General features: G+C 39.8%; 1 long non-coding RNA gene across 1 annotated transcript; it reads left to right on the top strand.

Moving 5' to 3' along the window:
• The first annotated feature begins 8,600 nt into the window (after window positions 1–8,600).
• On the top strand, window positions 8,601–10,032 carry LOC308475972. The gene is made up of 2 exons (XR_013985599.1): window positions 8,601–9,204; window positions 9,680–10,032. It is a non-coding gene; the product is annotated as an uncharacterized lncRNA (long non-coding RNA).
• The last annotated feature ends 3,467 nt before the right edge of the window (window positions 10,033–13,499 follow it).

Genomic DNA, 13,499 nt, shown 5'->3' with positions numbered 1-13,499 from the left:
CTCCTGCACTTGATGTGGGGTTGGGCCTGACTCTGAAAGCTTTTGTTATCTTTCAAAACACACAAACTTTTTTTTCTCTTTTTTTTTGGTTTTAATTCATTTTATAACATCGTACAAACAAAAAAGACATACACAACACATTCACACCAAAAAAACTAAATAGAGAAAATATATAAAAAATATACTCCTGACATAAGACAACAACAAATTGACTACATTAACTACATAACACACAACACTGACTGACTTCCCTTCATCTCGGTTTCGGAATGTGTTATAAAATTTTTCTATCTGCAGTTTCTTTTCCTCAAAAGATTTTTTACATCACAAGTGTTATGTCACACCTACTGTAATTTTTAAAAATTTTTACCTCTGTTTCCATGTATGCCATGAATTTATTCCAATCTTTATTAAACTTTGTGTCTTTTTGATTTCTTATTTTCTGTGTCATTTTTGCCAATTCTAGATAGTCGAGTAGTTTGGATTGCCATTCATTTATGGTTGGGATTCTTGGTGTCTTCCAATTCTGCGCTATTAGAGTTCTGGCGGCCACTGTCGCGTACTGAATGAATGTTTGGTCTTCCTTTTTGATTTCCTCTCCAATTATCCCCAGCAAAAAGGCTTCGGGTCTTTTTATAAAGGTATATTTAAAGATTTTTTTTAGTTCATTGTAAATAGATTCCCAAAATTTTCTAATAGGCTCGCACAACCACCACATATGATAAAAATTGCCCTCCTTAATCTTGCACTTCCAGCATAATTTATCACCAGTTTTATATATTTTTTCCAGTTTTACGGGCGTTACGTACCACCTGTACATCATTTTGTACATATTTTCCCTGAGTGTTGTACATGCCGAGAATCTCATACCTTTATTCCATAGTGCCTGCCATTTATCAAACTCTATGTTATACCCAAAGTCCATTGCCCATCTCACCATTACCTCCTTTACTTCTTCATCCTTGGTGTCCCATTCGAGCAACAGGCTATACATTTTCGATAGGAGTTTTGTTTTACTTTCTAGTATTTCAATCTGGAATCTAGATTTTTTCTCACTTATCCCATTTTTTTTATCCTCGGTCCAGATAGAGTTGATTTGATGAAATTGGATCCAACCTGTCAATTTGTTCTTTATTTCTTCATATGGCCTAATCCTCCAACCGGTCTCTGTTTTTACTAATAAATCTTCGTAGGTCCATCTTTCTCCTTCGATATTTGTTTTTTTTATTGTCAGGATATCGATTGGCGAAAGCCACCAAGGGGTATTCTGTTCCAATAATTTTTTATTTCTTTCCCACACCTCTAGCAATGGCCCTCTAAAGATATGGTTAGAAAATCCTTTATGGATCTTTCCCTTATTATGCCATAGGTAAGCGTGCCAACCGAATCTTAAATTAAATCCTTCTAAATCTAACAGATCTTTATTTTTTATAATAATCCAATCCTTGACCCAACAGAGGCATGAGGCTTCATAATACAACTTTAAATTTGGGACTGCAAATCCTCCTCTATCTCTTTGGTCTGTGAGTAATTTGAATCTAATTCTCGGCCTTTTTCCTTGCCAGATGAATTTAGAAAGTATTTTCTGCCAGTCCTTGAATATTGATGTTCCCCTGATTATTGGTATATTCTGAAATAAGAATAGCAGTTTCGGTAATAGACTCATCTTTATTGCCGCCATTCTCCCCGACCAGGATAGCTTTATTCTGTTCCAGGTATCTAAGTCCTTCCTTATTTCTTTCCATGCGGTTGTATAATTATCTTCCATCAAATTAATGTTCTTTGTCGTTAACCAGATTCCAAGGTATTTTACTTTTTTGGTTACTTTAATTCCAGTCTGATATTCAAGGTGGTTTTTTACCTTCTCTTCTACATTTTTAATCAACATTTTAGTTTTTGTTCTGTTTAATTTAAAACCGGATAGTTTTCCAAATTCTTCTAACAGATCTAACACCTTACTTACACTCTCTTCTGGATCCTCCAAAGACAACATAAGGTCGTCAGCATAAGCTTTCAATTTGTATTCTTTCACTCCTATTTTTATTCCGCGTATCTCTGAAGTTTTTCTTATCTTATTTGTAATTATCTCTAACATCATAATAAACAGAAGAGGTGACAGAGGGCACCCCTGCCTAGTGCCCTTCGCGATTTCAAAGGGTTCTGTTAAGTTATTATTAATAATTAATTTAGCACTTTGTTGTGAGTAAATTGCTTTTATTCCTTCCAGGAATGTGCCCTCTATCCCTGTCATTTCCAAACATTTTATAAGAAAACGCCAGGATACGTTATCGAATGCCTTTTCAGCGTCAATAAACAGTAAAGCTGCAGGGATTTCGTTTTTGCATTCTAAGTACTCAATGATATTTATTGTATGTCTTATGTTGTCTTTTATTTGCCTATTGGGTAAAAAACCAGCCTGGTCAGTATGGATAAGGTTAACTAGGCATTTTTTAAGTTGAGTCGCCATTATATCTGCATAGATCTTGTAATCATTATTCAATAGTGAAATCGGTCTATAATTCTTAATATTTAGCCTATCCGAGTCAGGTTTCGGTATCAGCGTAATGTATGCCTCTCTCCATGACGCTGGTGTTCTTCCTTCTCTTAAAATCTCATTCATTACTTCACATAGCACTGGTGTAATAAGTTATTCTAGGACTTTATAATACTTGGCCGACAATCCATCTGGGCCTGGGGCTTTCCCCAGTTTCATCCTCTTTATCGCCTCTTGAATTTCCTCTGTTTTTATGGGTTTATTTAATAAATTTCTTTCCTCTTCCGATATACTGTTGATTCTATTTTCTTCTAGATATTTTCCCATTTCTATTTCATCTTCTTCTTCTCTTTTATATAGGTTTTCATAGAATTTAAGGAAGCTCTTTTTTATTTCGTTAGGGTCTTCCAAGATTTGTTCTTCTACTTTTATTTTCTTAATAAGATTTTGTTTTCTTCTTTTTCTCAACTGCCACGCCAGGAACTTTCCAGTTTTATTTGCAGATTCAAAAATTTTTTGTTTCATTAACTTAATTCCCCATTCTACCTCTTGATTTATTAATGTTGAATATTGTGTTTGTATCATCTTATACAGTTGCTTGTTCCCTTCATCGCTCGGCTTTTCTATCAAATTCTTTTCACATTCTCTCAATTGAGTGATTAGCTCTTCCTTTTTTTGTTCTCTCGCCTTTCTTCTTTGACTATTTTGTTGTATCAAAAAACCTCTTAACACTGCCTTACTGGCATCCCAAACTATATCCATGTTAGTCTCCTTGTTAATATTTAAATCAAAATAGTCTTTTAAAGTAATTTTAGCCTTATCAATCACTTCTTCTTTTTCAAATAAATAATCATTCATTCTCCATCTGTAGATACCCTGGGTCTTCCAATTTAAGTGTAATATTATTGGGTTGTGATCAGATAGTGTTCTGGGTAGTATCTCACATTTCGACACTCTTATTGTTAATTCTCTTGATATCCATATCTGATCCAACCTACTCCAGCTCTGATGCGGCTCTGAGAAATGTGTGAATTGTTTGGTCATGGGGTTTTTGAATCTCCATATATCTATTAAATCTAAGTTTTCCTCAAGGTCATTAAACGATCTCGGAAGTTTCCCTTGATTAAAGTTCTTCCTTTTCGAGCTTCTATCTAATTCCGGTTTTGGCACTCCATTTAAATCTCCAAGTAGGATCAATTTGTGATTCTCTAGATCTAATAAAACTTGTTCCAATTTTTTGAAAAACTCCATTTTGTTTGTATTTGGCGCGTAGACCGTTACCACATTAAGTTTTTCTCCCTGGTAGTTGATTTGTACTCCTAGGATTCTTCCTTCCTCATCCTTACATACTAGTTTAGGTTCCAATTTCTCTTTCACATAAGTTACCACCCCTCTTTTCTTCTTTGAGTCTGAATTGATAAATTCTATTCCCAACTTTTTATTTATTAAAATATGTTTGTGTTTTTTGGCAACATGTGTTTCCTGGCAACAAATCACATCAAAAAAAATTTTCTTTATGATTTTCTCAAATTTATTTCTCTTGGACTTTTCATTAAAACCGTTCACATTCCACGACAGAAATTTAAGGGTCATTTCGACTAATTGCACTTTATCCTACTTTCCGATTTAAGTTCTAGTGCCTCTGTTTCCAATAGTTTCCACCTCTTCCTCCTCCTCTTCCTCTCCCGATCCCGCGTCCTCCGCTTCTTCCTCTGCTTCTACCTCACCCCCCTCCGCTCCCTCGGCCTCCTTCTCTCCTCTCCCCCTCCCCTCTCCCACGCCTTTCTCTTCTCCTCCAGATCTTTCTTTTTCTTTACCCAGGTCTTTTTCGTATCTTCTCAAAAACTTTCCCGCTTCTTGTGTATCTATCAGTTTGAACTTTTTACTCTTGTAGAAAAAGGAAATCCCTTCTGGGAATTCCCATTTATACTGTATTGTATTTCTCTTTAGGACATTTGTTAATTGTCTATATCCTTCCCTTTTGCGCAGAATCCTAATTGGAATTTCTTTAAAGACAATAATTGGACAGCCTCCAATCATTAACTTTCTTCTGTAGCTTGTTCTTAGTATAGTGTTCCTCATTTCCAATGAGTTAAATATTACTAAACAGTCACCAGGGATTTTTTTTTATTTAATTCGTTGCAAATTCCCTCTTATTCTAAACGCACTTTCTATCGTGTACGCAACTTGTTCTTCTTTTATTTCCAACCACTTTGCAAGTTCTTTAACCATTTTCCCTCTTATATCCTCGTTTACCTCTTCCACAACTCCTTGGAATTTTAAATTGAGTTGTTTCTGACGCATTTCTGTCATGGCTAAATTGTCCCATAATTGATCTTGCATTTTATTTAAATCTTTTACTTCTTCCTTTAATTTTTCTGTTTCTTTCTTTTGGTCTCTCAGATCTTTTTGGGTTCTTTTATTAGTTTCCTCAATTATTTTTGACTTGGTTGTCAGATCTTGTACCTTTCTAGAGAGTTCTCCTACCGCACTTTCTATTTTCTTATCTATCTGTTCCTGTATTTCTCCTAATTTACTTTCCATGTGTAATTCATTTTGCTTAAATTCCTCTTTGATCTTTAACCATAAAATGTCTAAATCTCTAATTTCCTCCTGTCGGGATGCCTTTCTCTCTCCTGGTGTCCCTCCTGCTTTTTTCCCGTTCTTCCCCAACATTTTATGGTTTGATTCTCAGTAGTTAACTTTACTTATTACTCTCTCCCCCTAGGGGGCGCACAATCTTTCTTCTACCCTACAAACTTTATTTTTCTGTGTATTTTTTGTACATCCTAAATCTTCCTCTTCACAGCAACTAGAAATTTTTGTTTTAAAAATTCATCAGGTTTACCAATTTCACCCTGTAACATGTTATGAACTCCCATCAGGATCAATGGCAATGTTGCTCATCGCTTCACCCTTTGCTCAGCCATCCCAAATGCACCAAAATCACACTTATTCTCTTAAACTCCAGTCAGAGGAGAAAAAATAAAATGACCTTCTTGTCATCTATACTATCTAGCCCATATACCAAGTTTATTACTCACCACAAGAAATAATTATTGTGTAGTAGCTCATCTTGGCCTTCCTTATTGCTGCATCCTCTCACCAAAGGGACATGCCCATCCAGCAGTGCCACACCAGGAACTGCCCGCAATCATCCCTTATAGTTGGTGCCTCAGCATTCAAAACATCCCGTTTAACAAAGTCTAGGAACATCTATTCCCAGGTTGCCTCTCTGCTGCAGCAGAAATTGAGCACTTGACTCAATGAGCAGCAAGAAGCAAGTCCCTTCCTACTGCCGTCATCCATGCCACGTGGAGCATGCAGACATCTTGTACAGTTTGCTGTGCTCTAAAATGTGTGCTAAAAAGATCCATCCAACCAACCAACCGCAGTAACTCTGCTTACTAGGTCACCTGTTCACTGCAGTAGAAATGGAGGATGTGGGTGCAAGATGCTCCATGAGAGGCTGTAGATGTTTCTTCCCCATAGGTGTGGCTCACCTGCTGCTGCCTTTGCCGGCCTCTATAGAAATCATGAAACCCCCTTTCTTGTCAATGGAGCTTCCACAGGGAAGCATCTTAGCTGATGGTGCCCTATAGCTTTAACTTCTGCTCTGTGCCATAAAAGTTAGCTTCTCTGTGGCTGGAGTTAGAATTTTATTGTGTACATTTCTTATCACAACTTTGCAATAATTGCTTTGCATTTTAATATGGGCGAAGATAAGGTACCTGTGGCTACTTGCAATTAACTTAATTGATATCTTGCATTTTCAATTATTTACAATACCGATTGTCTGCAGTTACTTAAATCCACTACCTCCTCCTCTTTTTTCATTTCACATGCGGGGTGAGAGTTTGCAATGAGCCTTCAGGAGTTCTTTATGCTTCAATGAAATATACCTATAATTTCCCTTTTTAAAAACTTTTAGATATATATAAAAAATGAAAGTCAAACTAGACGAATGTAGCATGTGATAAATTGCTATACTTTTCATTACTAAGGAATGTGTGCTATTTTCTCCACTATATATTTAGCTGGTTTTGGCTTTGAACTTTTGCACTTCAATCAAAGTGTAATTTTGAAGAGAATTGTTTCTTATCTTTTAAAGGTAGCTCAGCTAAGATTCTTTTCCACTAGAACTAAATACATAAAATTGTATGTCAGGGCCTTGCTGGGCTGCCCTCTCTGAAAAGCCCCTATCACTCCATAGCCTAACCTAGAGGGAATGGCATCTCCTGCAGTGGGGGAAGGAAGTCAGAGGAACAGAGGTAACCCACCCTCATATCACACTGGTAGCTGCTGAAATATTAAATGAACCAATGTTCTATATCTGTTAAGAAGAACTAAGCCTATTTCAAGGCAAGAGAAGAAAATTTCAAGGGCATCAGACTAGGCAAGATAGCACCACTGCAACTTCCCTCAAGTCTGGCAGAGCAGTCCAGAACCTTTTGAGCTACTGGGTTCATTTCACTTCCCGCTTGCCACCACCTGCAGAGTGACACCAGCATTGCCCACTACCAGAACTCCCCCTTCTGGCTGCAAACAGGCAGGTGAGGAAAAGTGACACTGGTGGGAGCACCAGAGACACCAACCACAGGAAAGCCCCCAAATGGCCAGTGTTTTATTACCATCAGTGCCAGTGGTGCCAACTTGAATAAAATTCATGCAAGCCTTGCCCCACAGAATTGATCACAAGACACAGTGCATGCACATTATTTGAATGGCAATGCTCATTAACTCTCTTTTTTGGGGGGGGGGGCTCTCAAAAAGGAGTTGGATCCTACCAAAACATGAACACAAAATGGCAGAAAGTAGCTAGCCTTCACAGACACCAGCACAGAAAGCACTCCATGTCATCTCAAATACAGCTGCTAGTTGTCAGTTACAGAGAACTGAGCTGATGGCCTGAGAAGTGTTTTGGATCTGCCGCTCTACCACTCTCACCCTGATTGAAGTGAGTGGTGGCCCTACCTAGCCAGGTGGAAATGGCAGCAGGTGGGTTGAAAGCCGAGAAAAGCCCTTTCTCCAACCCCACTTTCATCCTATCAGTTCCCTGCAGTCATCATGTTTGAGATGACAGCTCAGCTGAGCCCAGGATGAGAGAGAGGTTGTCCCCCCTGCACCCCCTGTCCTACCCCCCCAACAGCAACTGGACTCTATCTGGAGCACAGTCAGTCTTCCTAGATACATCACCTCACCAGGATAGATTATTCAAATTGGTACCAAGGGAGTAGATGTAGAGAACATGCTGTGTCATGAATAAAGTTATTACATATTCTGGTGGTGGTGGTTGTTCATAATTTTAATTTATTACCCATCCTTCACCCTCAGGTTCCAATTCAAAATACAACATGAAAAACCATTTTAAAAACAGACAATTATTTTAAAATGCTATCACTAAAAACAGAACAGGTCCTGAAAAGATATAGAAAACTGGTTTCTGCCACAGATAGCTTCCTTTTTCTGCCCCATCCAGGTAGTGTAACCACTGTTCCTTTAACTTTGAACTTGCAAACTATGCTTCCAACAGTGTCTCTCGGAACATTCAGTGCCCTCACTATTTTTTGTATCCTGCTCCTTGTTTGTGAAGGGCAATGATCTCTTCTCTTACCTTCTCAAACCGTTCTCTTGACTTAACCATATTTCTAACATTTCTAAATTTGACACTCAGCAACCCCCTGGCCAGTTCAGGTATTTCATTGTTGCAGCTGAAGCACAACTATTGGAGCCCTTGATTAGTTGCATCAGGTATGCTTGAGACAACACTTGTGGTATCTGTGCTGTCGTGAGGGATTCTGTTCAGCGGGTTGAATAATAGTGAGACCAGGGAAGCCAGTATAAGTTGCATTTTCAGCTGAATTTGGGGAAACCACTTGAAGCATCCATTATGTTGAGCTATTTCAATTGTTTTTGTTTTGTTTGCTCATTGCAAACAGCTGACAGTCTGTAAATTTTGATAATAAACCTGATTTGCTATAGGGGTTTAATAATTTCGATTGCAACTGTCTATCCCAGGTCTCAAAGGCCACGATAAGGAGGTGCATCTTCAGTATTTGCCGAAAACTGTAGAATGAAGACTCCGGGCACAATTCTGTGGGGCAGAAGTTCTATAATTTAGGAGCTGCCACAGAGAATGCCTTCTCCTAGGTCACCATCCCCTGAGCTTTGGAGGATGGGGGAACTACCAAGAGGGCCCCCTCTGCTAATCCTAACACCTGAGAGGGTCTGTAGGAATGGAGGTTGTCTTTCAGATAGGTGGGGACTGAGTCATTTTAAGGATTTAAACACCAATGTGAGTACCTTGAATTGAGCTCAGAAACAAACCAACGACCAACGCAGCTGTTTTAAAACAGGGATTATATGGGATCCAAATTGTTGTGGGAAGTTTGGCATCAAAATGAACCACAGCTAGTAATCTGGCCACTGCATTTTGGACCAATTGAAGTTTCCAAGTCATCTTCAAGTGTAGCCCCATGCAGAGCACATAACAATAATGCAGTCTGGAAGGTACCAGAGCATGGAGTGCAGTAGCCAAGTCATTTCTGTCCAACAAGGGGCCTTAGCTGGAAAAGGGCACTCCCAGCTACCATGGCCACCTGAGCCTTCATTGGCAGTGTTGAAGCCAGGAGCACCCTCAAGCTGCACACATGCTCCTTCCAGGGAAGCGCAACCCTCTCTAGGACTGGCCATCTCCTCATCTCCCGGATGTGAGAGTGCAGAATATATAAGACCTTTGTTATGTCTAATCCCACCTATTGATGTCTGTTCTCTTCATTTTCTCACTGCTACCTAGGACCACCCAGCCCAAAAGATATTACTTACACTGTGAAGTTACAGGCATATTGCTTTCAGTTTTGCAAGATCTGAGGTTTGGTTTGAAGGTCTCATAAGACTGTGGGAGCAAGGCATGGCCCACACTTATATTTAGCTACAGGCAGGGCAATCAGGCAGGCAAATCTACCCCCACACTTGAATAAAGGAGCAGACTGGCTGTTGGCTCTTTCAGTGAGTCAGGAAGGTATTTTGGTGTCATCCCTGACTGGCCATATGGCTGGCATGTTTTTCACATCCTGTGAGATGTTCCGTCTTTTGGGTTGGCCTTTAACTGTGATACATCAACTGACTGGCTGTGGCTATTTTGTTCATGTCTTGCTTTCTTCTTGTGTCGTGTCTTTTTGCCAGAAGGTAGACAGCGGGAAATACCGGTGGCAGCATGAGTATGGGAAGGTGCCCAGAAACATCACCTTGGCTGACAAGGGTGCTAGCAGGACACTCGGAAGTCTGGAAGAACTGGAACAAGACTGAAGGTGGCCCAACGTGATAAAATCTACCTAACAAGAAGTTATGTCTTCCTGCTATGTGAACCTGTAACTTACAATTGCAGTTTCTAGAGGGAGCCAAGTCATGCCAGCAGGCCATCTCAGTTAGTTGACCAGGCCAGCTGTGGGACTAATCCATGAAGAGCTAGCATCCCACGCAGTCTCTCATCACATCTGCCTTGAAGTTTAAAAAAATTGTAGTCCTCGTTCAACCCACTTACTTGTGTCTTGCCTCTTTATTTCTGGCTCTGGGTGCTGTGCACTTTTTACCAGCTAGCCTGAAGACAGCAGTCTATTTATTTCAGAACACTGCAGATGTGCTCCAAGAGATAAGCCATCTGTCAGCTATGACAGGCCACATGAAAATGTATTAAGAATAAAATGGGCTTTAATTTTTTTCCCTTGACTAAATATTGACATCTATCATTACTAAATGCACTTTTAATAGCCCAGGACTTTTCTTGCCATCCAGTAATCTCATTGATTTTTGCTATGCGCCTTAAACCAAATTAGAAAGCAGAAGTCCAGGAACTTGTTAAAGAAGGCAGGAAATATTTCTTCTGGCTGAAGGTGCACTGAATATTCTCTAGGTTTGGCATTCACTTTCAAATTAGCATATTTGAAGCAGTCAGTTAAATTACAGGCAGCGGGGGGGGGTTATTCACCTTGTTTTTATGTTTTTCAGCACCTTTTTGATTTTCTGTATCTGCTTCATGGCATCACTTTCCTTCCTTTTCTTTGCTTTCTTTGCTCTTGGCCTCATTGCCCAGAGAGCTGTTTAATCCTATTGTCTGTGAAGTCGCTTGGGATTTTGTCCATGAGTGTCTATTACAACATCAGCCAGATGTAGCATTATGACACAGTCACGACAGATATATCTACATGATGTCATCAACCTAGTCACATGGGTGACATGGCATCACAGCAAGTCAGTTCTGAGCATCAGCAACTGCCCACGGCTGACTCTGAGACAATCTGTCAAGGTAGAGAGAAGACACTTAACTGACATAATCAACTCTAAACTATTATATAAACCTGCTTAATTTTATACTGTATCATTTACATTGTACATGCATGGAATGCTTCTTGGGGTGGGGATATATGGGAATTGTTTCTTATAAGTACTTTCAGACACTGAAAAATTAAAGTTTTTAAAAATAGCAAAGAAGAAGCAGAAAAAGTGGTGCAGAGAAGTCTAACAAATGCATGCTTACATGCTGAAAGGGGGGAATAGCTTTTTTGATTTATACACAAAAAGAAAACTGGCATGAGGTAAGACTTCACTCAGCCTTATCTGTGATCAAAGGAGGGGAAATCTACCAAAATTTAAGTTATGGCAAAGCATATGAAAGCACAGAGAGATTGTATAGGCTGTGAAGTCCTCCTTTTGCTTCCTAATTACTGGTGTTACACTTGTAATAGCAGCATCTGTGCACACTCAACACTCCTTCTGGACTAATGAATTTTAATTGATGGCATTTTGCATGGCTCTTGGTGGAACATCCCGCCCCCACTTGTAGAGGTGGCTGTGACCTTCTGCTCCCGTTTCCTAAGCGAGTGGCTTGTCTTCTGGGGATCTCATAAGGTCAGGTGGTCAACAATAGGCGAAGAATGCTTGGACCTCCTGACCACCAATATCTTTTCAGCTGAGATGAAGCCAGATTGCTAAACAGCTTAGTGTTTCCCTCCTCCTCCTTTCCACCCAAATGTTTTATGCTCTGAGTTTAATGATGGCCTTTCTTTTGAGAAATGTTTCCTTAGAACTGAAAGGAAGGCGTCATCAGGCATTTCTTTTGAGGCTTTCTGATTGGTCATTTTGAATCTAGCCTCTTCCTGAGGTTTTTCAAATTATTTTTCTTTAAATGTGATGTGTAATTATTTCAGGCCCTCTCAGGAGCCCCTTTATAACAGTGAAAAAATGGCACCTGAGTACAAAAGAGCTAAGGAACATGATTGCGTATACAAGGGAGTGAAAGAAAATTGGTGTGTCTGGATGAAATTCTTTTTAGTTCTATAAATGTGTTAGATTTTTATTCAGAAAAAGGAAAGGGGGCAGGGAGAACAATAGTTTTTCTATGCCCACTCATTTCTCTAGATGTGATGACGAGACAGTGCAATGAGAAAAAGTACATAGCTTTATAGAGAAGCTTGCATTGATGGTACTCTCTGCCCTTTTACTAGGGATTTAATAGGAAGAAAATAATTTGCAAATGCAACAGCAGTAGCGCTTTAGATTACTGGAAGAAAGTCCCCAATCTGGAAAACCATAGCTCTTAAAACATCCAATACATCAGAGGCAGCACACTTCATAGAAATGATGCTGCACTCAGTGTCTGGTTTATAGGCAGACAGGAAATTGGCCACCCCCTGCCGGCTAATTAACAAAGCAGCTTTGTCATTAGTTTTAAAGACAGCCACTTGCCTGCTTCCCTGCCTGTCTGCCCACCCAAAGGGAGCAATCACCAAGTTCTAATGAGAATGTGTTAATTGTGAGTGATGTCTCAGACTTGTAATAGTCTGCGGTCTTGTGTCATTAAAACACACACACACACACACACACAAGTGTACCTTGCCTCAAAGCAGCAACCCAGCAAGCTTTTTAAAGGAAGACTAAAGGAATGGTTTCAATAGAATCAAGGCATATCCTTGCTTGCTAGTCAACTAATTTGCAATATGTGTAGCTCCTATGCATTATTCTTTATCTATTAGTAGCAGTGGTAGTTATTGTAGTTGTCATTTGATTTCTACGCCAAACACTATAAAACAGCTTCTACTCCACAACCACAACAGGAGCTGTAACTCTCCAACAGTTTGATTTCACCCCCAAAGGCATATGCCTTGATTGATTCCCAAGACAGACAGATGTCAGCAATACCCTTCCAATACTCTTCCATGTGGCCAACATGTTTTCACCTATTTCCCCCTTGGGGATGCCAACTCTGTCTTTGTCTCCATCAAAGGTGAGTGAGGGATCTTCTCTACCTGCTATATCTTCACTCCGCCACCCAAAAAATGCTCTGTCTGACATGGTGATTTCGTGGTAATTCAAAAACAAAATCACAAGGTTGCCACAGCTAGACAAGTTAAGGGCAGTGAGGGCAAAAGAGGTTGGAAAAAGTGAAGGCAAAGAAGCAGCAATTTGGCAATTTGGCAAAATGAGCCTTTTTGAAGTTAGCTGAGAAGGGCAGAGTATGCTAATTGCTAGGAGAATGTTGAATTAAGTGAATATTTTGTGCAGCCGTTTTGGCTGATGGGCATTTGTGTACTTTGCAGTGCTTTTCATTTCAAAAAATTTAAAGCATTGCTTTTTGTCCTGGACCAGAAGGCCTTTTCTTTTCGGTCCAAGAGTCTGACTTGAAATGTCAGAGATTTAGCATTCTTTTAAAGGTCTCTAGAAGAAAGGCTAAAAGATCAATGTGTGGGAACAAAACCAAGGGGCAGGCTACCTTTTGTGCCACATGAATGCTTTAGCAATTAAGTCCATCCACAGACATCGTGGCCGCAGACCAGAAATTGTCAGCTGCAGAATCCTATAATGGGAGACCTGAGTGGGAGATGTATTCATGCCCTGGCTCTCAGCATGTGGATCTGTTGGCGCCAGAGTCTGCGTCTCACTCCTGAACCCTCTGCCACCAAACTCCAAACAGGATATGAGAACCTTCCCCCAAAGAATCTCCCACAGC

Source organism: Podarcis pityusensis, assembly GCF_964106645.2.
Source record: "Podarcis pityusensis genome assembly, chromosome: 4".
NCBI classification, from domain to species: Eukaryota; Metazoa; Chordata; class Lepidosauria; order Squamata; family Lacertidae; genus Podarcis; species Podarcis pityusensis.
Note: the sequence above shows the minus strand (reverse complement) of the source record. Positions and strands in the feature narration are given on the sequence as shown.